The sequence below is a fragment of the Balaenoptera musculus genome, chromosome 9 (genome assembly GCF_009873245.2).
Source record: "Balaenoptera musculus isolate JJ_BM4_2016_0621 chromosome 9, mBalMus1.pri.v3, whole genome shotgun sequence".
Lineage (NCBI taxonomy): Eukaryota > Metazoa > Chordata > Mammalia > Artiodactyla > Balaenopteridae > Balaenoptera > Balaenoptera musculus.
The window spans coordinates 59808255-59834660 of NC_045793.1; the positions used below are offsets into that span (position 1 = coordinate 59808255).

General features: G+C 39.3%; 1 protein-coding gene across 1 annotated transcript in view; it reads left to right on the plus strand.

Moving 5' to 3' along the window:
• Window positions 1-92: 92 nt before the first annotated feature.
• The window catches only part of ASB4 (ankyrin repeat and SOCS box containing 4), a 118462-nt gene continuing 92148 nt past the window's right edge, over window positions 93-26406 (plus strand). Inside the window, exons 1-2 of the mRNA XM_036863133.1 lie at window positions 93-219; window positions 4305-4450. The gene's annotated coding sequence lies outside the window, so the exon portion shown is untranslated. The remainder of the gene's footprint in view (window positions 220-4304; window positions 4451-26406) is intronic.

The window sequence follows — 26406 nt, forward strand, 5'->3', positions numbered from 1 at the left end:
GCGCGGCCCTTGGCCTTTGTCACCGCAAACCTGCCACTTGAGACACCTTCCCGGCAGTGGGAACCGTCCTCTCCCGCCCCTGGTTAGGCCAAGGGCGGGACACTTTCAATTCCTTCACCTCCTTTCACTAACAGACAACCCCACGGGAATCTCAAGCAGGCTGCAGGCCTTTCTCAGTTCTCGATTAATCTTCAAAGACATTCCTTCCGTCCTAGTCCGGTAAGAAACTTCTGGAGGACAGTTTTAAAGATTTTTTTTTTTTTTTTTTAATTACAGGAAAAGATACTGGGCCATGTCTTGTAAATACGTCATGTTGGAATCACTACTTTTTATAACAGGATGTAGATGGGAGGAAGGAAACATTCTGTTTCTAAGTAATGCTTCATCTAGACTAGAGACCTCAAAACCTGGACACTATTTTATTTATTATATTTTATTATTATTTTTTTGTCAGTGCCCTGCGGCACGCGGAATCCCGACCGGGGATTGAACCCATGCCCCCTGCATTGGGAGCACCAGGGAAGTTCACCTGGACACTATCTTTGCTCTAAACTCAGTTTATAGGAATAAGACAAAAAAAAAAAAAAACCCAAAAAACCCCCATTTTAAAATTTAACAATCATAACGTGAATAAAGAAAGAAAAAAGTATAAAAGAGAACCTTCCCCGTTAAGATTGAGACAGTTACAATAAGTGAGTATGGCTGAAACAAGCTTCTGATGGTTGCCAGTACTTAATTGCCACCCTGTAGTATGTAGGCAGAAATGGTCACAATTGCCAATTTTCAACAAACACCGGTTTTATTAACAACCAGTAAATAAAAGCAGATGCCAGTTTCTCACCTGTTCTGCACCCAGAAAAAAAGAGACCCTTCAGTTTCTGTATGTCTCTGATTCGGTCCTAAGGGATATTAGGTTATATTGCATGGTAGATAGCAACATAGTTGTCCTTTGAAAGTCCGGGAGGCTTACCTTTTTTTATGTCACTACTGTCCCCTCTGGCAGTAGTGAAATTATAGATACCTTCGCAGAATAACGTAAATGCATACAATAAAAGGCGTGGGGCTTCCCTAGTGGCGCAGTGGTTAAGAATCCGCCTGCCAGTGCAGGGGACATGGGTTTGAGCCTTAGTCCAGGAAGATCCCACATGCCGCGGAGCAACTAAGCCCCTGTGCCACAATTACTGAGCCTGCACTCTAGAGCCCGCGAGCCGCAGCTACTAAAGCCCACGCGCCCTAGAGCCCACGCTCTGCAACAAGAGAAGCCACCGCAATGAGAAGCCCACGCACCACAACAAAGAGTAGCCCCCGCTTGCCGCAACTAGAGAAAGCCCACACGCAGCAACGAAGACCCAATGCAGCCAAAAATAAATAATTTAAAAAATTATTTAAAAAAGGTGCAGATTGCAAAGGAGACCAATTACATTCAAATGCAATTATCAAAGTAGTCTTTTAAAAGTTTGTGCTATAGTAATATAATAGTGTAATGTGTGCTACATTATTAACACATTAAATAACAAGATCTAGCAACATTCTTTCAAATAGCGATGAGCATAAATGTTATTTCAACATGTCTGCAGCACTATAATGAAATAATGAACATAAGTCTTATTTACATTAGTAACAAAGTCACAAGTATTGCTAATGCTTCTGAGATTTGATTTGTTTTCTACTTTCATAATTGAAGGAAATGTTAATTTCCTTTAGAAATCAAGATTTTTTTCTCTTCATTCAAGGTCATGAACCCCCCAGATTCTATCCATGGGCCATTTTGGTTAAGAATTTCACCATAGTTACCCTATGACTGGATAGGTGTGGGTGGGATCTCTTCTCTAGGGACTTTTTTTTTTAAACTTTGAGTAGGGCACTTTTATTTATTTATTTATTTATGGTTGTGTTGGGTCTTCGTTTCTGTGCGAGGGCTTTCTCCAGTTGCGGCAAGTGGGGGCCACTCTTCATCGCGGTGCGTGGGCCTCTCATTATCGCGGCCTCTCTTGTTGCGGAGCACAGGCTCCAGACGCGCAGGCTCAGTAATTGTGGCTCACGGGCCCAGTTGCTCCGCGGCATGTGGGATCTTCCCAGACCAGGGCTCGAACCTGTGTCCCCTGCATTGGCAGGCAAATTCTCAACCACTGCGCCACCAGGGAAGCCCTCTAGGGACGTTTTTAATGTCAGTCTTTGGGGACAGAGAAGAATCTCATATATGAAATCAGAATTTAGAATGAGGACCTAAAGAAGAAGGCCTGGGACTGTGGCCAGGGCTTCTGTATTAGTTCTGAGAGTCTTGTTCCAAGGTTTCTGGATAGTGACTAGTATATAAAACTATTCCTCTTGGACTCTAGGTCAAGAGCTAGGCTTCTATGTCTTTCAAATGTATCACAAAATGAGGAAACCATAAATTGTAAATAAGATCACCTTGTTGTGTGCTGTTCCCCTTTTGCTATTCCCAGGCATTTAAAAAAGTCACGTGCTTAATAATTCATCCTGGTTTCAGCTGAAATTAAAGGGCCAAAGGTCTGTTTCTTTCAGGATATACTCAGGGTAGCGAAATACAGCTTTTGTGCTTACTTCCCCTTCTTGCCCGTGGCAGACATCACTAATTGATTCTACCAATGTTTCTCACTAAGCCTAGACTTGTCCTCACATCTTTTCAAACAACAACAGAAGAAAAATAAAAAAATAAAAATCTCTGAGGTAGCCGCTAACAGATTTCAATTCAGGATGAAGGCTACTCACCATCTTGGGCCACCACAATGCCCTGGGGTTTAGGATGGAGGCATTTGTGGTAAAGAACCAGGCTTTCAAGTCCAGCAAAACCTACCAAACCTCAGTCTCAGAGAATCTTGGAGAATCCTCAGTTTAATTTTATTAACTCAAGCAGTGAGTTCCCTCAAACTTGATCTCCTAATTCCCCCATTCTCTATGTGAAGAGTACTATATATAGCTCCATTACTCTTCCTCTTTCTGAGTTGCTCTTGAAGCAACTTCTGCAAAAGCAACCCCATCCTTATCCCTATCCCTACCACCCTGCCAGAGCTAAGAATCACCTTTTCTCATGGATGGGTGGGGAAGAGAGATGTTTTCTGATTTGGAAATCAGCAGCCTAATTTCTTCATCGTAAGAGGATGGAGAAGCCTGGTCATTAAATTTTATAGTCTATACGGGTGATTACATTTTATTGTATAGCTTACCCATCTTTTGAGATAACTGGGATTTATAGGCTACACCAAGAACCTAACCCTCGGCTAATGTTATTTCATGGGAAAAATGGTGTCTGACTCCCAAATAACCATGTTACCCAATACAAAACAAACTTGTTTTGGAACTTGTTTGTATGCTGGCAACTCCTTACACTTGATTTGAAAGAGTATTTCTCAAATAATGACATATAACTAGTTTGTAATTAGAAATTAATGGTTGTTAAGCAAAATTTCAGAAATAATAATAGCTTTTATCGATGCTTCTTAAACTATGTGTGGTGAAGGACAGGGTTTCTTTGCCTTTGTAAAGTAAAATGAAAGTGAATTACTAGAAAATGAAGTAAAAATTCAGACATACAAAATACAAGCCCAAATCTTTTATTATTTGATTCAACAGATGTAAAATTACTTTGTCAAATTTGTATAACAGTTTCTAAATGCTTACTCTCAAATTTTCATACTTATGTCACCATGGACCAGAAACAAAGCATTCACAGACCAAAAATGGTCCTTCGAACGCATCAGTGGACTGTCTTTCATGATTGTACTTTCAACTCTTTAAAGTTCTCTGCAGTATATTATCACGTGTAATATTCCCAGTAATTTGTGAAATAGGTTTCTTGTGATTATTGTCATTTTATATAATATATGATGGGGCGTTGGTCCCTCCACATCCTTTTTATTTCCTTCCTCTCCTTACCTCTTTTTTTTTTTTTTAAAGGAGTCAGATCTTTAGATCTTTTAACACAAAAATACATGGAAAAGGTGTTATAAAAGATCATTATTATCAGTAAAAGAAAGATTTACTTTGTAGAGGCTTCACACTAGGGCTTCTTGGAGGGTAAAGGAGACTTCCCCACCACCAAGTCATCTTCTGAGAATTCCAATATACTAAAAAGTGAAGAAATGCCATAACAGAAACAGAAAATTGTTGTATATATTTTAAAATATTTATAGTCAACAAATTAACATTCTTCAAATACTAGGTTGAACAATATGAACTTGCTGTTTGTAGAGCTCAAAAACACACAAACGTAAAATAAAATTTTATGTGCTAGTCACAAAATAATTATGCATTTTGTAAAAAATATTCCTGGTTTATTACAGGAGGAGTGGCCCGGTAAAATGAATGAGTTTTTAAAATTCTGGATAAGAACAAGAAAGAGGAAGTGGAACCTGTGTTAAATCATCCTAATGTTCTTGTATGTGTGGGAAGAGAGCAGAGATACTGGATAACTTTAAACTTTCTTAAGGTAAGATGCTAAAAGGAAAAGAGCAATGTGTAAGTTCAAAAGCAAAAAAAAAAAAGAATGAGTTTTTTCAGTTGTGTCAATGTATCTCTAGAACAGATGAATAAACAATTTTGAGTTAAAGTTGAAAGTTAACCAGATGGTCCACTAGACCCAAGCCTCTTTCTACAGAGGGCTGTCAGATTTGCTGCCTCTCTTCCAGGAGCAGTTGGACCCCAGATGGAGAGGTCAGAGGGTAGAAAATGTTGGGAGAGAGAAAAGTTGGGGAGACCAGAAACAAAAACTCCCAATCTCCTTCAGAGGCTGACTCAGTATGGCCTGAACTCTATGGAAAAAGTTAAGATATGTTCTGTTCATTCTAGGAAATACATGCATGTTTCCCATTGTCTAATAGCAATAATGTTTCTAGTTATCTATAAATAAACCATATGTGCAACCTCGTTCAGAGTAACTACCACAGCTGTTACTTATTGAACATTTCCCATTCCAACAGGCTTTTCATACAGGACCTCATTTAATTCCTATAACAACCATTTGGATTAGTTACTGTTATTATCTCCAAGTTGTGAGTTATGAAACTGAGGCCAGGGGTTAAGTATCTTCCCCAGGGTTACACACCTAGAAAATGGTGGAACCAGAATCCAATATAAGAAAATACATATTAAAAATTCCTTCTTTCTCAGGGGACATCAGTCTTTGTTTTATTAAGGGCTTCCAACTAATAGGATGAGGCCCACCCACATTATGGAGAGTAATCTTCTTCACAGAAATAATGCCATTTGCAGTGACATGGATGGACCTAGAGATTGTCATACTGAATGAAGTAAGTCAGAGAAAGAGAAATATTGTTTGATATTGCTTATATGTGGAATCTAAAAAGAAATGATACAAATGAACATACTTACAAAACAGAAACGGACTCACAGACTTAGAAAATGAACTTATGGTTACCGGGGGGGGAAGGGTGGAGGGAAGGGATACTTAGGGAGCTTGGTATTGACATGTACACGCTGCTATATTTAAAAAGGATAACCACCTGTGGCGTTGCGGGTTTGAGGAGGTGGCTCGCGGGGGTGAGGCGTTTAGGTGCGTGGCCTCCCCACTCTCGTTGGGTGATGTAACACAGACCTTGGAGCCAGATTTGCTGGGTTTGTACCCCCACCCCAACATTTACACGCTCTGTGGCTTTGTGCAACTCAGGTAGCATGAATCTCATCAGCACAGAGAGAAAGCTTCACTGAAAACTCACTACAGGGTGGGTGGCGGGGGAAGCCGGACTCCACGACAGCAGCAGCGGGGCTCGTGGCAAGAATCACGGCTTGCAGGCCGCCCCGGGCGGTCTTGTCTTCCTGCAGCTTGTAGACCCTCAGGCTTAGGAGCTGTTTCAAGCACACAACCTTGAGAGAGTAAGGTCTTCTTCAGAGACCATCTGTACTGAATCCATGACTGAACCCAGTTAAGACCTCTATATAAACGTTTAAAATTCTGGCAGCACATGCGGAGACCTACTCTTTCAGACACCAGCTGCTGGAGACAGCCTCATAGACAAATTGCTCCCAAGTCAGCCTGTTCTAGCTGAACAGCTATTGTAGACCCTCATAATCTGACTTCATAATGGAGACTGCCACATTCACTGCCGTGGGGCTGAAATGGTCTTGGTGCTCCAGCCGGGTGTCAGGCCTGAGCCTCGTAGGTGGGCGAGCCAAGTTCAGGACATTGGTCCACCAGAGACTTCCCAGCCCCACGTAATATCAATTGGCGAGAGCTCTGCCAGAGATCTCCATCTCAATGCTAAGACCCAGCTCCACTCAACGACCAGCAAGCTCCAGGGCTGGACATCCTATGTCAAACAACTAGCAAGACAGGAACACAACCCCACCCATTAGCAGAGAGGCTGCCTAAAATCATACTAAGTTCACAGACACCCTAAAGCACACCACTGGATGCGGTCCTGCCCACCAGAAAGACAAGATCCAGCCGCATCCACCAGAACACAGGCACCAGTCCCCTCCACCAGGAAGCCTACACAACCTACAGAAACAACCTTACCCACTGGAGGCAGATACCAAAAACAACAGGAACTATGAACCTGCAGCCTGCAAAAAGGAGACCCCAAACACAATAACTTAAGCAAAATGAGAAGACAAACAAATACACAGCAGATGAAGGAACAAGGTAAAAACCCACCAGACCAAACAGATGAAGAGGAAATAGGCAGTCTACCTGAAAAACAATTCAGAGTAATGATAGTAAAGATGATCCCAAATCGTGGAAATAGAATGGAGAAAATACAAGAAACGTTTAACAAGGACCCAGAAGAACTAAAGAGCAAGCAAACAATGATGAACAACACAATAAATGAAATTAAAAATTCTCTAGAAGGAATCAATAGCAGAATAACTGAAGCAGAAGAACAGATAAGTGACCTGGAAGATAAAATAGTGGAAATAACTACTGCAGAGCAGAATAAAGAAAAAAGAATGAAAAGAATTGAGGACAGTCTCAGAGACCTCTGGGACAACATTAAATGCACCAACATGCTAACTATAGGGGTCCCAGAAGAAGAAGAGAAAAAGAAAGGGACTGAAAAACTATTTGAAGAGATTATAGTTGAAAACTTCCCTAATATGGGAAAGGAAATAGTCAGTCAAGTCCAGGGAGTGCAGAGTCTCATACAGGATAAATCCACGGAGAAACACGCCAAGACACATATTAATCAAACTATCAAAAATTAAATACAAAGAAAAAATATTAAAAGCAGCAAAGGAAAAGCAACAAATAACATACAAGGGAATCCCCATAAGGATAACAGCAGATCTTTCAGCAGAAACTCTGCAAGCCAGAAGGGAGTGGCAGGACATATTTAAAGTGATGAAAGGGAAAAACCTACAACCAAGCAAGGATCTCATTCAGATTCGATGGAGAAATTAAAACATTTACAGACAAGCAAAAGCTAAGAGAATTCAGCACCACCAAACCAGCTTTACAACAAATTCTAAAGGAACTTCTCTAGGCAGGAAACACAAGAGAAGGAAAAGACCTACAATAACAAACCCAAAACAATTAAGAAAATGGTAATAGGAACATACATATCGATAATTACCTTAAATGTAAATGGATTAAGTGCTCCAACCAAAAGACATAGACTGGCTGAATGGATACAAAAACAAGACCCATATATATCCTGTCTACAAGAGACCGACTTCAGACCTAGGGACACATACAGACTGAAAGTGAGGGGATAGAAAAAGATATTCCATGCAAATGGAAATCAAAAGAAAGCTTGAGTAGCAATTCTCATATCAGAAAAAATAGACTTTAAAATAAAGACTATTACAAGAGATGAAGAAGGACACTACATAATGATCGAGGGATCAATCCAAGAAGAAGATACAACAATTGTAAATATTTATGCACCCAACATAGCAGCACCTCAGTACATAAGGCAAATGCTAACAGCCATAAAAGGGGAAATCAACACTAATACAATCATAGTAGGGGACGTTAACACCCCACTTTCACCAATGGACAGATCATCCAAAATGAAAATAAATAAAGAAACACAAGCTTTAAATGATACATTAAACAAGATGGACTTAATTGATATTTATAGGACATTCCATCCAAAAACAACAGAATACATTTTCTTCTCAAGTGCTCATGGAACATTCTCCAGGATAGATCATATCTTGGGTCACAAATCAAGCCCTGGTAAATTTAAGAAAATTGAAATAGTATCAAGTATCTTTTCCAACCACAATGCTATGAGACTAGATATCAATTACAGGAAAAGATCTGTAAAAAATACAAACACATGGAGGCTAAACAATACACTACTTAATAACCAAGAGATCACTGAAGAAATCAAAGAGGAAATCGAAAAATACCTAGAAACAAATGGCAATGAAAACACGACGACCCAAAACCTATGGGATGCAGCAAAAGCAGTTCTAAGAGGGAAGTTTGTAGCAATACAATCCTACCTCAAGAAACAAGAAAAATCTCAAATAAACAACCTAACCTTACACCTAAAGCAAATAGAAAAAGAAGAACAAAAAACCCCCAAAGTTAGCAGAAGGAAAGAAATCATAAAGATCAGATCAGAAATAAATGAAAAAGAAATGAAGGAAACAGTAGCAAAGATCAATAAAACTAAAAGCTGGTTCTTTGAGAAGATAAACAAAATTGATAAACCAGTAGCCAGACTCATTAAGAAAAAAAGGGAGAAGACTCAAATCTATAGAATTAGAAATGAAAAAGGAGAAATCACAACTGACACTGCAGAAATACAAAGGATCATGAGAGATTACTACAAGCAACTATATATCAATAAAATGGACAACCTGGAAGAAATGGACAAATTCTTAGAAAAGCACAACCTTCCAAGACTGAACCAGGAAGAAATAGAAAATATAAACAGACCAATCACAGCACTGAAATTGAAACTGTGATTAAAAATCTTCCAACAAACAAAAGCCCAGGACCAGATGGATTCTCAGGCAAATTCTATCAAACATTTAGAGAAGAGCTAACACCTATCCTTCTCAAACTCTTCCAAAATATAGCAGAGGGAGGAACACTCCCAAACTGATTCTACAAGGCCACCATCACCCTGATACCAAAACCAGACAAAGATGTCACAAAAAATGAAAACTACAGACCAATATCACTGATGAACATAGATGCAAAAATCCTCAGCAAAATACTAGCAAACAGAATCCAGCAGCACATTAAAAGGGTCATACACCATGATCAAGTGGGGTTTATCCCAGGAATGCAACGATTCTTCAACATATGCAAATCAATCAATGTGATACACCATATTAACAAACTGAAGGATAAAAACCACATGATAATCTCAATAGATGCAGAAAAAGCTTTTGACAAAATTCAGCACCCATTTATGATAAAAACTCTCCAGAAAGTGGGCATAGAGGGCACCTACCTCAACATAATAAAGGCCGTATATGACAAAGCCACAGTCAACATCATTCTCAATGGTGAAAAACTGAAACCATTTCCTCTAAGATCAGGAACAAGACAAGGTTGCCCACTCTTACCACTGTTATTCAACATAGTTTTGGAAGTTTTAGCCACAGCAGCCAGAGAAGAAAAAGAAATAAGAGGAATCCAAATCGGAAAAGAAGGAGTAAAACTGTCATTGTCACTGTTTGAAGATGACATGATACTATACATAGAGAATCCTAAAGATGCTACCAGAAAACTACTGGAGCTAATAAATGAATTTGGTAAAGTAGCAGGATACAAAGTTAATGCACAAAAATCTCTTGCATTCCTATACGCTAATGATGGAAAATCTGAAAGAGGAATTAAGGAAACACTCCCATTTACCATTGCAAAAAAGAATAAAATACCTAGGGATAAACTTACCTAAGGAGACAAAAGATCTGTATGCAGAAAACTATAAGACCCTGAGGAAGAAATTAAAGATGATACAAACAGATGGACAGATATACCATGTTCTTGGATTGGAAGAATCAACATTGTGAAAATGACTGTACTCCCTAAAGCAATCTACAGATTCAATGCATTCCCTATCAAATTACCAATGGCATTTTTCATGGAACTAGAACAAAAAATTTCACAATTTGTATGGAAACACAAAAGACCCCGAATAGCCAAAGGAATCTTGAGAGACAAAAATGGAGCTGGAGGAATCAGGCTCCCTGACTTCAGACTATACTACAAAGCTACAATAATCAAGACAGTATAGTACTGGCACAAAAACAGAAATATAGATCAATGGAACATGATAGAAAGCCCAGAGATAAACCCATGCACATATGGTCGCCTTATCTTTGATAAAGGAGGCAAGAATATACAATGGAGAAAAGACAGCCTCTTCAATAAGTGGTGCTAGGAAAACTGGAAGCTACATGCAAATGAATGAAATTAGAACACTCCCTAACACCATACACAAAAATAAACTCCAGGGGCTTCCCTGGTGGTGCAGAGGTTAGGAATCCACCTGCCAATGCAGGGGACATGGGTTCGTGCCCCGGTCCGGGAAGATCCCACATACCGCGGAGCGGCTAGGCCCGTGAGCCACAACTACTGAGCCTGCGCGTCTGGAGCCTGTGCTCTGCAACGAGAGAGGCCACGACAGTGAGAGGCCCGTGCACTGCGATGAAGAGTGGCCCCCGCTCGCCGCAACTGGAGAAAGCCCTCGCACAGAAACGAAGACCCAACACAGCGAAAAATAAATAAATAAATTTATTAAAAATAAATAAATAAAATAAACTCCAAATGGATTAAAGACCTTAATCTAAGGCCAGACACTATAAAGCTCTTAGAGGAAAACATAGGCAGACACTCTATGACATAAATCACAGCAAGATCCTTTTTCACCCACCTCCTAGAAAAATGGAAATAAAAACAAAAGTAAACAAATGGGACCTAATGAAACTTAAAAGCCTTTGCACAGCAAAGGAAGCCATAAACAAGACCAAAAGACAACCCTCAGAATGGGAGAAAATATTTGCAAATGAAGCTACTGACAAAGGATTAATCTCCAAAATATACAAGCAGCTCATGCAGCTCAATATCAAAAACACAAACAACCCAATCCAAAAATGGGCAGAAGACCTAAATAGACGTTTCTCCAAAGAAGATATACAGATTGCCAACAAACACATGAAAGGATGTTCAACATCACTAATTATTAGAGAAATGCAAATCAAAACTACAATGAGATATCACCTTATACCAGTCAGAATAGCCATCATCAAAAAATCTACAAACAATAAATGCTGCAGAGGGTGTGGAGAAAAGGGAACCCTCTTGCACTGTTGGTGGGAAATTAAATTGATACACTATGGAGAACAGTATGGCGGTTCCTTAAAAAACTAAAAATAGAACTACCATATGACCCAGCAATCCCACTACTGGGCATATACCCTGAGAAAACCGTAATTCAAAAAGAGTCATGTACCACAATGTTCATTGCAGCTCTATTTACAATAGCCAGGACACAGAAACAACCTACACGTCCATCGACAGATGAATGGATAAAGAAGATGTGGCACATATGTACAATGGAATATTACTCAACCATAAAAAGAAGCGAAATTGAGTTATTTGTAGTGAGGTGGATGGACCTAGAGTCTGTCATACAGAATGAAGTAAGTCAGAAAGAGAAAAACAAATACCATATGCTAACACATATATATGGAATCTAAAAAAAAAGGTCTGAAGAACCTAGGGGCAGGACAGGAATAAAGACATAGACGTAGAGAATGGACTTGAGGACCCGGGGGTGGAATGATAAGCTGAGATGAAGTGAGAGAGTGGCATTGACATATAAACACTACCAAATGTCAAACAGATAGCTAGTGGGAAGCAACCGCATAGCACAGGGAGATCAGCTCGGTGCTTTGTGACCACCTAGAGGGGTGGGATAGGGAGGGTGGGAGGGAGATGCAAGAGGAAGGGGGTATGGGGATATATGTATACGTATAACTGATTCACTTTTTTATACAGCAGCAACTAACACAACAATGTAAAGCAATTATACTCCAATAAAGATGTTAAAAAAAATTAAAACAATAATAAAAATAAAAAGTATAACCAACAAGGACCTGCTGTATAGCACAGGGAACTTTGCTCAATGTTATGCGGCAGCTAGATGGGAGGGGAGTCTGCGGGAAAATGGATACGTGTATATGTATGGCTGAGTCGCTTTGCTGTGCATCTGAAACTGTCACAACATTGTTAATTGGCTATATTCCAATATAAAATAAAAAGTTAAACAAACAAAAACAAATGAACAAAAAACACCTCATTTCTAAAACACAAAACAAAAAATCCCCCCTCATTTCCACCCTGATATATTTTTTGTTAATTGTCAAATTAAAAGATTTTTATTCCTTTGCTATTTATGGTAAGAGCAGAGATGAATTAGCTATAGCGAGAGTTACAGAAAATAAGCTCGTGTCAACTCTCATGAAAGAGCATCTTTAAAATTGGGTTACTTTTTATACTTTTCCTCTGCCTGCTTGCACTACTTCACTTCACATTTACTGAATATGTTCTGCATCTCCAAGCAGTTACTGGGAACTCAAAATAAAGGAGGCATACCTTCCTGCCTTGGTGGAGATCATAATCTGGTGGGAGAGGAGGCACCTGAACAGACATGTTCAATGTTATCTGTCAAGGGCTAAGAACTTTGATTTTTATCCTGTATGTGCTGCAAAGCCACTAAAGCTGTTGTGGTTGGAGCGCAGGTTGGAAAAGAATTTCCAGACACAAGGCAGAATGTAAGGAAGATAGAGTTTATTAAAGAGAAGGGTCGCTGCAAGAACAGCGGGCTGACTTCCTGGTAGCCAGGGGAAGTCGACAATGAGCATGGGTTGCTTGTCTGTTTTTATAGCCAGGGAATGTGCAAGTCATCTGCTGACTGGGCAGAGTATGTATACATTCAGTGTGCTGAGAGGGAGAAAAACGGGGCAAATGTCTTTCCTTATATGGGATGGGAAAGGGATCAGGCATGCTGCTTCCGAGGGCTCTGGGACACAGCAGTGGTCACACTGTGACAGAGTGATAGGAGTCCTGTAACTCTTTGTTCTGGCAATATTGGCCCTTTGAGTTTATCTTCTTCTTTGTCTTTGGAGCACACTACAAAAGCCTTTTAAGGAAGGGAGAAACAGTGTTTCACAAAGGTCACTCTGATGGCTGTTGGAGGGTGAGTTGGGTAGAGTCTACTTCCTAAATCTCCTTGAGAAAAGATGTGAACAAGGCTGAGGCAGTGGGGAGGGAGGACAAGGAGCAGATATAAGGAATTTCAGAGGTTGAATGGATGGAAATAGGTGACATAAGACGTGGGGGAGAAGGAGGAATTGAAGATGACTTGGGTTGTTCAAATGTGTAAATGGAGATACACTAACTGGGATGGGAGAGGAACAGATTGGGGTGGCATGGACAGGGGAAGATTGTTGAGCATCTTTGATGTGCTCCAAGCCCAGGAGAAGATTGCAGACAAGTTTTTAGTGCTTAGGAATGAGGTCTTGTCTGGACATGGAAACGTGGGGTTCGTTAGCAGAGAGCACAGCAAGTTGTGTAGAGGATCTTCAGGAAGGGTTGAGGTTGTAGCCTGAAGTAAAGTGACATATGTTAAAGTCCTAAGTGGCTAGGAGGCAGGTTGAAAAGTAGGAAGTAGGATGGAGACTTAGACATTGAACTGAGCTTTAGGGATCACCTTAAACTAGGGAAAGCAGATACTGGCATAGAGGTGATCATTTTCCTTTTCTCCTGAATCTGAATGTGGCCTTGAAGTTCTTTATACCGCAGTGCTCCAGGCAGTGATTCCTTGACCATAGAGGATGCAACCTATTTGCTATCTATCCCGTTATACGGACTGGGAACAACGTGGACGGTGGAGGTGATAGAGGATTGGAAAGAAATCTCCAGTGTTATCTGTGCTTGGCCTAATACGGCCCCTCTCCTGGCCTCTGTACCTCCATGGACAAGAGTGACAAGAGAGCCCTGGAATAACTCACCTCCTCACCTCCAATATCTGTTTCATCTCATTAGGCCCTTTATCCCTATGTTATGTGGTCACGTGCAGAAGCCCAGGCTTCCTAGTCAGCCTTCATCCTGCAGACTCTTCCCATGTGGCAGGGTACTTTCTCCCATCTCCCTATCCTCCCCCACCCCCAACTTCCAAAACACTTTTGTTGTGTCCTCTGAAACCCATAGTCATTAACAAAGTCCCCTATGTTCTGAAACATCGTCTCTAAATACTCTTTTCAACTTTCTGTGTTATCTACTGACCCCCCAACCCTAGGATACTTCCCCATCTGTCCTAGATGGTTCTGCTCCCACCCACAATCACTCCCTTTTATACTATCCTGCCAAAATGCTCGGTGATTTTAACATCCTTTTGTGTAACCTTTCCAGACTTACATTTTCAGTTCCACAATTGCCTTTCCTCCAGTGACCTTGTCTCTACCCTACTTCGCTGCCTACTTCTATGGTTGTACTTTAAGATTTTGCTATTACCACTAATCACAACAATTCTAAAATCTTACTTTTAAGATCTCATTTTCCAGCTACCATCTTTTATCTTTTAGCTCATTCCTTCTGGTACTCCACTTTTTGAAAAATTCTTTGACCTTGTTTGATATCTGACTATTTTTTAAAATGGTTGCCTTTCACCCCAAACACTCCACTTTGCATAGTGCTGATCCTTTATAGTGTGCTTTTTCACTGAAATAGCTATATATAAATCCAGTGTAGTAGACTGTAAGTATATATGTTTTTCCTAAGTTCTGAGGGCTACCATATACTTGTATCTAGTAAGAACTACTGAAAAACAATTTTGATAATTTCGTCAAGTTGGTAAGTTTTCTGAAAAATGCATGATTTCTTCCTTTGAGTACCTTTTCCTGCCATTTATTCTTTGTTCTGGTGAACAGCTTTGCCATGCAGGCTGACAAAAAGGGGTGCAAGTGATAGAACTGGGCCTGCCACAGGAAACAGGAAGAGTATCACAGTTTTAGGCGAGAGACTCAAAGCCCATTCAAGGAGACATCTGAGGAACAGAAGTAAAGATTAGCAGATAATCAGATTCTGGGGCCAGCCCTTGACATTGTAGGGGACATCATGAACCTAACCACAGCTTGGGAAGACAGGCCAGCATTTTAACAAGTGGAAGTTGAAAGCACCCATTTCTAGGGTCAGAGAAGGGACAGTGATGGGTGGTGGGGGAGGTCAAGAACTTTCTCCCTAGAGGCAACGTTATAAAGACCAAGGCACTGCTCACTCGGTTGATGCTTCCGTTTCCAGGGACCCCATCCCCTTTGCTAATGGACTGTGTGTGTACAGCACAGGCAAGCAGGAGGAATTTAGATTTTATTTGATATGTTTTATTTTAGGAGAATTGACATAAGAGTCTTAAGGAATTACTTTTGGACACTTATTTCATTTTCTGCCTTTCATTTATTTTTCCTGCAAGCAGTGTTTTATTATTATTATCATTATTTTTTTTAAGCCTGTGCATTTTCTTTTCATTATTTTATATTTCACAGAAGCTCTGGAGCTTGAATTTGCCTGGCTGCCTTGGGGGAAGATGAGCTCACTTTTGGTGTGGGAATTAGGGGCGGGGCTCTTTCTTATTTCAGGCACAGATCGTGGTTATCATCCATGTTTACTTAATATTTTATGACTTGAAAACATAATGACTGTTTACATGAAATATGATTAAATTGCAGAGATGGAGGGGGGATGCTAAATTAAGTCCTCAGTATTCTTTGTAACTTTATATTTCATTTCAAGTAACCTCTCCTACATTCCAAAATTTAGAAAGTAAGTCGTGTGACTATTCTAAGTGAGAAGAAATTGAAGTTACTTGAATATCTTAAAAGTGGAAAATGAAGCCAATTCTAGCAACATGAGGCACTGCATAGAGGCCCATAAGTCATGAGAAATCACAGGAATTTGTCCAGGCCACTGGAATAATGGAAAATTCCTGGTGGAGGAAATTGGACAGAATTGAACAGTGAAGAGCACACAGGAAGAAGGGATGAAAGAGGAGAGTGGGCTTGTGGGTCAGCAGCCTCTGCTGGACTCCAGACTGGTGATCATCCATGAGTGCTGACAGCTGAACTCCTCCTAGTCCAAGGGCGGCTGTGGAGCTGACCTGGGACCGGAAGTTGACCCCATCACCCCCACCCCCAGGGGGCTACAGAGAAACTCACTTAGGCCATCTCCTAAAGCTTTAGTAAGCAACCTCTTGCCACCAAAGAGGGAAATAGCAAGAAAAAGCACTTTTTTCTTTGTGTTTTTCTTTGTGTTTTGTTGGTTTTAGGTTGTGGCCACAGACTGCATTAGCGCTTGCTAATTCTACCCCTGTTATTAACTAGAAAAGAAATTCCCTTCAATACTGAAGAAACCATTCAAAGCTTAAAGGAAATAGAGAGTGATATTGAGGAAAACTGGGCGTGAACAACTGGATAGATAAAATCAGTGACAGATAGATGGGTGGATAGATGCACAGACAAAGAAGTAGATAATGAATCTCAGAGTCCACTGGAATACATAGAACCAGTCTTTGACCTCTTCATTTCTCCCTGTCTGGTGTCAGTGATGTGTAATACATGTGATAGCCTCCTGGGTGGTCCTCACACCTCCAAACTTTGGAGTTATCTTTCTCTTTAATAAGTTTTTTAACTTGCTCAAACCCCATCTCATGTAATCTGTTGCTCTAAGTCTCCCTAAGGATTCCTTGGCATGAAGTTCAGGGGCTTGGATCACCCTTCTTTCTTGCTTACTTGAAATTCTCCACCTTTGCTGTGTGTCTTATTTCCTGTGTCTCTTCTCTTCCCTCCACCCTGCAGTATGCAACTACCTTCCCTTTCCTTTAATGATCTACAAAGAACCGTTAAGACAATTAATACATTTGGCACTGAAGATTCAGGTAGCTGGGGGTGGAGGAGAGTCACTTCACAGTACAGCCAAATAAACAGTATAAAAGTAATTATTAAGTAGCCTTATTCTACCTCTCCTTGTTCTAACTCCCAGTCACCTTCATCACTGGACATTTCTTTCTTGTCCTTATTCTTCCTTCCACCCAGTTGTCTCACCATTTTGCTGGGCCATCAGTCCATTTCTCCAGCATCTCTCTACCTCTCAGGTTTCCAAGGGTAAAACCAAAATTCTCCTTCTGTTCTTATTGTTCCAGGAGAGCACCGAAGGATGTTTCTTTGTAATAATCCCAACTAGTCTTTTGATAATTAACATCCTGACTACGTGGGAACAGAAATGATCTTTATTGCCACCATTCCTAGACACTGTCCTCCAGCAGGGTGGCAGGGGAGAGCCACTGCTTACCTGGGGGTCCTGCAGAGTTCAGAGTTCAGTTCTGCCCAGGAGTTGTGCAGCTCACCTGGATAGCTGGGGACTTTCCCTCTTCTGAGGCTTAACATGTAGGAGCAAAGGAAGGTTGGATCAGATCATTCAGCTCCTGGCTCTGGTTTCTAGGTCAGGGTGGAACTATCTCCTGTGCTGAGCAAATTTTTACACATAATTTCAGCAAGGAGTTTTATGGTCATGTCAGATATTACTAGAGCTTTAGCCAGGAAAGACAATATGCATTACTGACCTATTTCTTAAGAAAAATAATAATAAATAAAATTTAAAACCCTATAATTTTGTAACCTAATAAACTTTTCTAAGCACAAGTTTTTAATGGATAGCAGCAATTTTAATTAAATATCTCATCTTTCAAAAACCTTTGTATACAACCTCCAGTAATGCCACTTTATTTTGCCTATTTGTTCTTCAAGACAGGATCATACATGGTAATTTTAAAAGGACACTGACCCAAGGACCCTCTACTTCAATATTAGGGCCCTCCCCGTTTTGCTCTAGAATGAAATCTTTATGCCAAGGATTTTCACTTTCCCTCTGTTCTGCCTTCTCTTCCAGACCATGTCTCAAAGCCTGTCATTTCACATCCAGCCTGGCTGCAGGTTCTTTTCTAGCAAACAAACAAGAGTCTTAGCACCTCAAGAGGAATTCTACCTTTAGTTCTTTGAAAATAACAAGTTTCTTCTCCAGGCTACACTTGGAAAATATGGTCTTGTATGTCAGGAGGTCCCCACCCCAGAGCCTTTTTACAAGCATGCCCTCCTACTTTTGTTGATATTCCCTAAACTATTATGTTTCACCTCTTGCCATGGTGATACTGACAAATCCAACAAAACTCTCAACATTAGTACCAAAATTACATTCGGAGTCATTTGTATTTTTTAGTTTTACCCGTTATATAAAGCCCCTCAAATAGGAAGGTGGTTGGAAATGGTAGTGTTCGGAGAATGGCTTTGTGTTAGTATGAAAGGAGCAAGGTTAACTCCTGACACAGACTTGTTTTGAGACAACATAGAGAGTCAGAAGTATATCGACCCCTGATTATTGAACCCGGAATGGGTACACATGACCTAACAAAGGATTTTCTTTAATTTATTTTTTCTTACACAAGCAGCACATGTATGCTTTCACACTGCAAAATATTCAAATGTTACTGATAAAATTAAAATCTCCCTACCCTTTGTCCATGGGAAAATACTTTTCTTAGTTTCATATGTATTCTTTTCTTTGTCTATTATTTTCTTATATATGTACCTATAGAAACATATGGTATTATTGTGTGTGTGTTCATGAAGCAATATTGTCAACTAGTTTTTCTGGTGCCTTGAGGATGACTTTTTTAGCACAGAAAACACTCTTCAGAGGTGATCTTTGTTTTTAAAAATTGATAATTTATTAATTATAGATTATGAAACCTATATCTTATGCTTGAAGAAGAGATTACAAATCTTATTATTCTATTCATAGCAAATTTCAACAATCCCTTTAAGAGGTCTTTGATTAATATTAAGACCAATTTATAGAGTTAGGTATTTAAACTTCTTTATCCAAACTGCATTCATGAAACTAATATTCTGTTTCCTTTTAAAGTTCTACATTGTCTGATTTAACAAACAAAATTTTCCCGAGTAGTTAAATAGCTCATATATGAAATAAATTATACTTATAAATAGATGATTCTTAAATTCTCTTAATGTTCCATTAATATTTATGAAGCACAGACATTAAATTAAAATCACAAACCTAAATAAATTATATAGTACATTTTAAATTAGAATCACAAGATTGCTGTTCTAATAAGCTATTATTCTATCAGACTAAATTTTGAATATTACAGGTATATGGAATATAAAATTAGGCAAAATTCTGAACACTAAATTATTGAAAACACAGGTTTGTTTATCTTGACATTTATATATTTACCTTCAAATTTTCTTAGGGTTGAAAGATGCTTACCTACTAAAGAAAAATTATGTTATTTCACATGATTTTGGGGGTTACTTTATTATATAATTTTGGGGTTGTTTTCTTTGCTTGATAGAGTTTTGCAACAAACAGAGGTTATAGACTTGCATAATTGGATCACTGTGGCAATGATGATATGCACTGGTCCTTACTTATATGGAAAATTGCAAAGCCAGTGACTCCAAAACTTCAAGAGTAAGCTGGCCACAGACATAGCTTACATGCCTGGATTTGAGTCCTGTCATTACTGGATTAGTCAGGGTTCTCCAGAGAAACAGAGCCAATAGGCTATGCATAGTTACATAGAGAGAGATTTATTTTAAGGAAATGGCCCATGTGATTGTGGAGGCTTGGTAAGTCCAAAAATCTGCAGAGTGGGCCAGCAGGCTGGAGACCCAGGAAAGGGGGGCAGTTTGAGTCCAAAGGCAGTCTGCAGACAGAATTCCTTCTTGCTCAGGGGATGTCAGTCTTTGTTTTATTAAGGCCTCAAACTAATAGGATGAGACCCACCTACATTATGGAGAGTAATCTTCTTTACTCAAAGTCCACCAAGTTAGTTTCATTTCAAAAACACCTTCACAGAAATAATGCCATTTGCAGTGACATGGTTGGACCTAGAGATTGTCATACTGAGTGAAGTAAGTCAGACAGAGAAAGACAAATATATGATATCGCTTATATGTGGAATCTAAAAAATTAGTACAAATGAACCTATTTACAAAACAGAAATAGAGTCACAGATGTAGAAAACAAACTTACAGTTACCAAGGGAGAAAGGTGGAGAGGGATAAATTGAGAAATTGGGATTGACATATACATACTACTATATATAAAATAGATAACTAATAAGAACCTACTGTATAGCACAGGGAACTCTACTCAGTACTCCATAATGACCTATATGGGAACAGAATCTAAAAAAGAGTGGATATATGTATATGTTTAACTGATTCACTTTGCTGTACAGCAGAAACTAACCATTGTAAATCAACTATACTCCAATAAAAATTAACTAAAAAAAAGAAAAAAACCCACAAAAGCACCTTCACAGAAACATCCAGAATAATGTTTGACCAAATATCTGGGCACTGTGGGCCAGCCAAATTGACACAAAATTAACCTTTTAATTACTCATCATTTAAATCAGATTAGACTGTGAAATCCTACACAGGGGGCAACATCACTTGATTAAAGCTTGCATTCCTAAGGCTAAAATAAGTAAACGCAGTTCCATTCAACTCTAGAGATCTTTGAGCTTCCATGAATCCTACCTGAATTCTTTTCATATGCTGTCTATCAATATTGCTTATCATTAAGCCCCATAAAACTCTTATAAATATTTAAATTATATCTCTGAACTTGAGGTCACCTAGGTATATTTTCCATGTTACTAGTTCTCACAGGAGTACTTTATTCTTTGATGCATAATATTCCTCTGCACAAATGTGCTTTAGTTTATTTAACTGATTCTAATTGATATTCAGATTTTTTGCTATCACAAATAATTATGCAATAAATAATCTTGCATGTGATTTCTTGTGCATAAGTATAAATGTTTATATAGGGTAAATGCCTAGAAATAGATTTGCTGAGTCTTAGAGTATGCATATATTCAGTTTTAATCAATTACTACACTGCCTAATTGTCCTCCAGAGTGGCTATACTAAGTTAACACAACAGGAATATGAAAATACCTTTCCCTCTAATCCTTACCAATCAATTGATGTTATTGGACATTTTATTTTTTGCCTGACTGTTGCATAAAAAAAGGTATTTCATTTTCCTTTTTATTTGTATGCTTCTGAATCTTTGTGAGACCAAGTATCTTTTTGGGTATTCATTTATCTTTGTAATTCTTCTGCAATTTGACTTTCTTATGTATTCATGGGTCTGTTTCTAGAATTTTTATTCTTTAAAAAATTGATCTCTTTTTCTTATTGTGCCAATAATGCTATTTAAATCACTATAGGGGCTTCCCTGGTGGCGCAGTGGTTAAGAATCTGCCTGCCAATGCAGGGGGCACAGGTTCGAGCCCTGGTCCGGGAAGATCCCACATGCTGCGGAGCAACTAAGCCCGTGAACCACAAGTACTGAGCCTGCGCTCTAGAGCCCACAAGCCACAACTACTGAGCCCATGTGCCACAACTACTGAAGCCTGCGTGCCTAGAGCCTGTGCTCTGCAACAGGAGAAGCCACCACAATGAGAAGCCCACGAACCACAACAAAGAGTAGCCCCTGCTCACCACAACTAGAGAAAGCCTGCGTGCAGCAACAAAGACCCAACGCAGCCAAAAATATATTAATTCATTTTAAAAAAATTTAATAAATCACTATAGATTTATAATACAATTGCATATTAGATTGAACAAATTCTATTACCCCAGCCCAGTTACCTTTTTAAAGCAAAAATATCTTGATTGTTCTTAAAATCTTACACCTCCATATAAATTTTATAATTAGCATGTAAAAGTTTATGAAAAATCCTATTGACCTTAGATATGGGATATACTGAATTTATAGATTCATTTTTGGAGAATTGACATCTTTAAAATGGCAAATCTTACCATCCGTGAACTTGGTATTTATCCACTAATTTAGGTATACTGAGTAAAAGGAACAGTTGTAAGTAGGCCTTTAGTGGTGTGGTGGTGAGGTGTGGGAAGAAAGGAGGTGTTCTATAGTCCTATGATTAGGTCTCAGTCTTTTGGTGAGCCTCTGCCCCTGCACTGTGAACCTCACCAGTACTTGCAAGTTTTTCCCCCCGCTCTTAGCTGGGAGAGGACGGCTACAGGAGTCTGGAGTTGAGTGTTTCCCTTCCCTCAGGTAGGTTGGGCTCTGATAAAATTCCACCAGGTTAATCTCTGGTAAAATAGTTTATCCCGAGGGCAGCCTTTGTTAAGAAGAATAGAATGCAATGACACATTTCAAAAAGGTTACTTTTCCCCTCTCCCTGCTAGAAGCACAAGGGGATTTTTCTCTGATATTCACTGTGAGGACCTGTTGGAGCTCCTAGTGATAAAATTCACAAGTGTGGGACTGCCCCCCATGACTGGGTCCCCTTGGAGTTTTTAACTTTCGTACTTGTCCATACTAATCCTCTAGCAAGCCTTTAATGATTACAGTTCAAGTTTTCCTACCATGGCACTGGTTCCCAGAGAGGCTGCAAGGCATACTAAAAGGCAAAAACACAGTTTGAAGAGACTGAACAAGCATCAGAACCAGAGTCAGATATGGCAGGAATATTGGAATTATCAGACCAGAAATTTAAAACAACTATGACTAATATATTAAAGAATCTAATGGAACAACTAGACAACATGCAAGAACAGACAGATAATGTAAGCAGAGGGATGGCAATCCTAAGAAAGAATCAAAAAGAATTGCTAGTGATCAAAATCACCATAACAGAAATGAAGAATGGCTTTGATGGGCTCATTAGTAGACTAGACACAGCTGAGGGAAGACTCTCTGAACTTGATATCTTAATGGAAACTTCCAAAACTGAGAAGCAAAGCAAAAAAAAAAAAGACTGAAGAAAACAGAACAGAATAACCAGAAACTGTGAGACATCTACAAGAGATCTAACATGCATAATGGGAATACCAGAAGGAGAAGAAAGAGAGAAAGGAACAAAAGCAATATTTGAAGCAATAATGACTGAAGATTTACCCCAGATTAATGTCAGACACCAAACCGCAGTTGCAGGAAGTGCAGAGAATACCAAGCCCTCTTCCCCTGCTTCAAGGAAGGACATGGTCTAAGGAGTAATTTATGCTCCGGAGCTCCCCTTGGAATCAGGCTGGGACTTCACATGAAATCGCATCCTTTTTTGGCTTCTTCCCTTTCCCTGTCCTTCTCCCATTCGCTTAATGTCTCTAGGAAGCCTTTCTTTAATAAATCTCTTGTAGCTGAAAAAATAAAAATTAAAGTTTAAATGAATGTTGAAATCTACCTAAAGTTTTACTTATGTCATTTGACATAATCATATTGCTTTAACTTTTAATGTGTTAACATAATAAATTACATATAGAGTTTTTTAAAAAACAGTGAACTCTACTTCATCATTTTTTTAAAATACACTGCCAGATTTGATTTGCTAATATTTATTTAGGACTCTATGTTCTTAAGTGAAATTGACCTCTAATTTTATTCTTGGGCAGGAGTTGCGTTGTTTACATTTAGAGATTGTAATAGTCTTATAAAATAACTGTCTATCTTCTTCTTTTGTTGTGTAGTATATGGTCATATTTTGTAATGATCCATGGATTTTTGATAAATATTTATGTCTTTATTAGGTGCAGAATTTGCTCTGTTTCATATAAATTGAAACTTCTTAATGGTATTATTTAAGCATATATTTATATTTATGTTCAGAGCAAAATGTATACAAATATATTTATATTTGTATTGCTCTGAATGTTGTCTCTTCTCCATTTTTCCTAAAAGGACTTTTCTAATAGTATCTTCCAAAACTTCTATTAGATAAAATTTGGATCTTCTGGATGGATTGTTTGAGATTCTGTCTTCCTCTTCTTACTTTACATCTTTTTATTGTGTGTGTGTCCTGTATTCTGGAAAAAAAATATTTGGGTTTTTCCTCCAGCTCACTAATTTGCTCTTTTTGTGTGTCCCATCTGCTCTTCTACTCATCTATTGAATGATTCATTTCAAAGATGAAGCCTTTAATTTACACGATTGCTGGCTGATTCTTTTTAAAGAATTGCTGGTTAAAATACTCTTGGAATATACTGTATCAATTAAGCTTAGAATAAAATTACAAGTCCTTAAAATGGCCTAGATTGTCCTAGATGATCAGGCTCCTGTGGATTCTCTGAACTTCCCCCCTTTTGCGCATTCTGCTCCAAACACTTTGCTTTCCCTGCTATTGTCAAAATTTCAAATCCTCCACACACAGATACCTGTTCCCCTCCCCTGCTTGCCCTATTTCCACCCCCCCGGACGTTATAAGACTTGCTCCCACCACTATTCAGATCTCCACTCAAAGGTTACCTCTCCATCAGAGAGATAATCCCTGACTACCTTATCCAAAGCAGTACTTAATACCCTCAAAGACATATTCTCTCTCTCCCCCCTACTCCTTTCTTACTCTGCTTTATTTTTTTTAAATTTATTTATTTATTTATTTTTGGCTGCATTGGGTCTTCGTTGATGCGTGCAGGCTTTCTCTATTTGCAGTGAGTGGGGGCTACTCTTCGTGTGGTGCACAGGCTTCTCATTGCGGTGGCTTCTCTTGTTGCAGAGCACGGGCTCTAGGCATGCGGGCTTCAGTAGTTGTGGCACGCGGGCTCAGTAGTTGTGGTACGCGGGCTCAGTAGTTGTGGTACGCGGGCTCTAGAGCGCAGGCTCAGTAGTTGTGGTGCATGGGCTTAGTTGCTCTGCGGCATGCGGGATCTTCCCGGACCAGGGCTTGAACCCGTGTCCCCTGCATTGGCAGGCAGATTCTTAACAACTGCGCCACCAGGGAAGGTCCACTCTGCTTTATTTTTGTCCAAAACACGTTTTGTGCTCTGATATTTTCCTTTGCTTATATTTTTGTTGTCTGTCTCAACCAGTAAAAATTGAAATGTCCATGATGGTAGCAACCTTGCCTGTTGTGTTTACTGTGGTATCTCCAGAAGTTAAAGTACCTGGTACATAACAGGCAAGCTCAGGAAATATGTGTTAAATAAAGTAGTGATGGTGTCTAAAGTCCAGTGCTGCCAGCTCTATTAACTATTTCTTCACGTGTGCATTCTTTCATGCATGGTACCTCTTTCTCATGATGCTAGCTAATCTCAACTGTTAAGTGGTTGTGTGTGTATCTTTGTATTTGTGTTGCCCTGTTTGGCCATCCTGGGAAAGCTCCATCAATTTACTCCAGCCTGCATATGGGGGAGATTCATGAAATGATGCTGGGAGCGGACTGGCAGACTGCTTGCAGTCACTTGTGGGAGAGGCAGAAGAGACTATTGATTGGGGTGTACCTATAGCTACAGGAGGGATGGACACTCTTCATTCCTCCTGTTTGTGACCATTATTCCAAGATCCTAGTCCTTCCTTTCCAGTGGAGGCCTCTACATGTGTTGTTGCTGCCTGAAGGTGGGCACCACTCTTGCTTGTTTCTTTACATGGAGAACCATGGGGTGGTTGACATGCTTGACTGCTCCCGCTGTAGTAACCCTGTCATCTTTCTGTCCATTGCCCCAGGGCTCCCTCCTACTTCAACGGTCTTTCAACCAAGTGCATGAAGCAGCACACTTTCCTTAAAAATAATTTTTTAATTTTGAAATAATTTATGACTCACAAGAAGTTGCCAAATAGTACAGAGGATTCCCATGTAGCCTTCACTCAGTACAATGTATGTAATACGTTGTCAAAGCCAAGAAACTCATTTTGGCACAATACCATTAGCTCAGGTGCAGGCCTCATTCAGATTTCATCAGTTTTGACATGCACTCCTTTTTTTTAAAAAACAGCTTTACTGAAATTATGATTCATGTACCATATGCCATACAATTCATATACCACAAATTCACCCATTTAAAGTGTACAATTCACTGATTTGTCGTAAATTCAGAGTTGTACAACCATCAACATAATCTATTTTAGAACATTTTCATTACATCCAAAAAGAAAACCCATACCCATTAGCAGTCACTCTTGATTCTCTATCCTCCAGTCCTAGGCAATCACTAATTTACCTTCTGTCTCTGTATATTTGCCTAATGTTTTCATCCATTTTGTAGCATGTATCAGTACTTTATTCTTTTTTATTGCCAAAAACCATTTCATTATATTGATGTACCACATTGTGTGCATCCATTCATCAGTTGTTGGACATTTGGGTTGTTTCCGCTTCTTGGCTATTATGAATGATGCTGTTGTATACTGTGTTTTTTTGGGGGGGGGTAGTTCTATAAAATTGTATGGCATAGATTCAGACAACTATCATCACAACCAGGATACAGCAATGTTCCATCATTGCAGATAAAGTCTTCATTTTATCTCTTAATAGTCACACACTTTTCCCATCCCTAACCCCTGGCTACCACTCACCTGTTCTCCATCACTGTAGTTTGTCACTTTGAGAATGTTATGCAAATGGAATC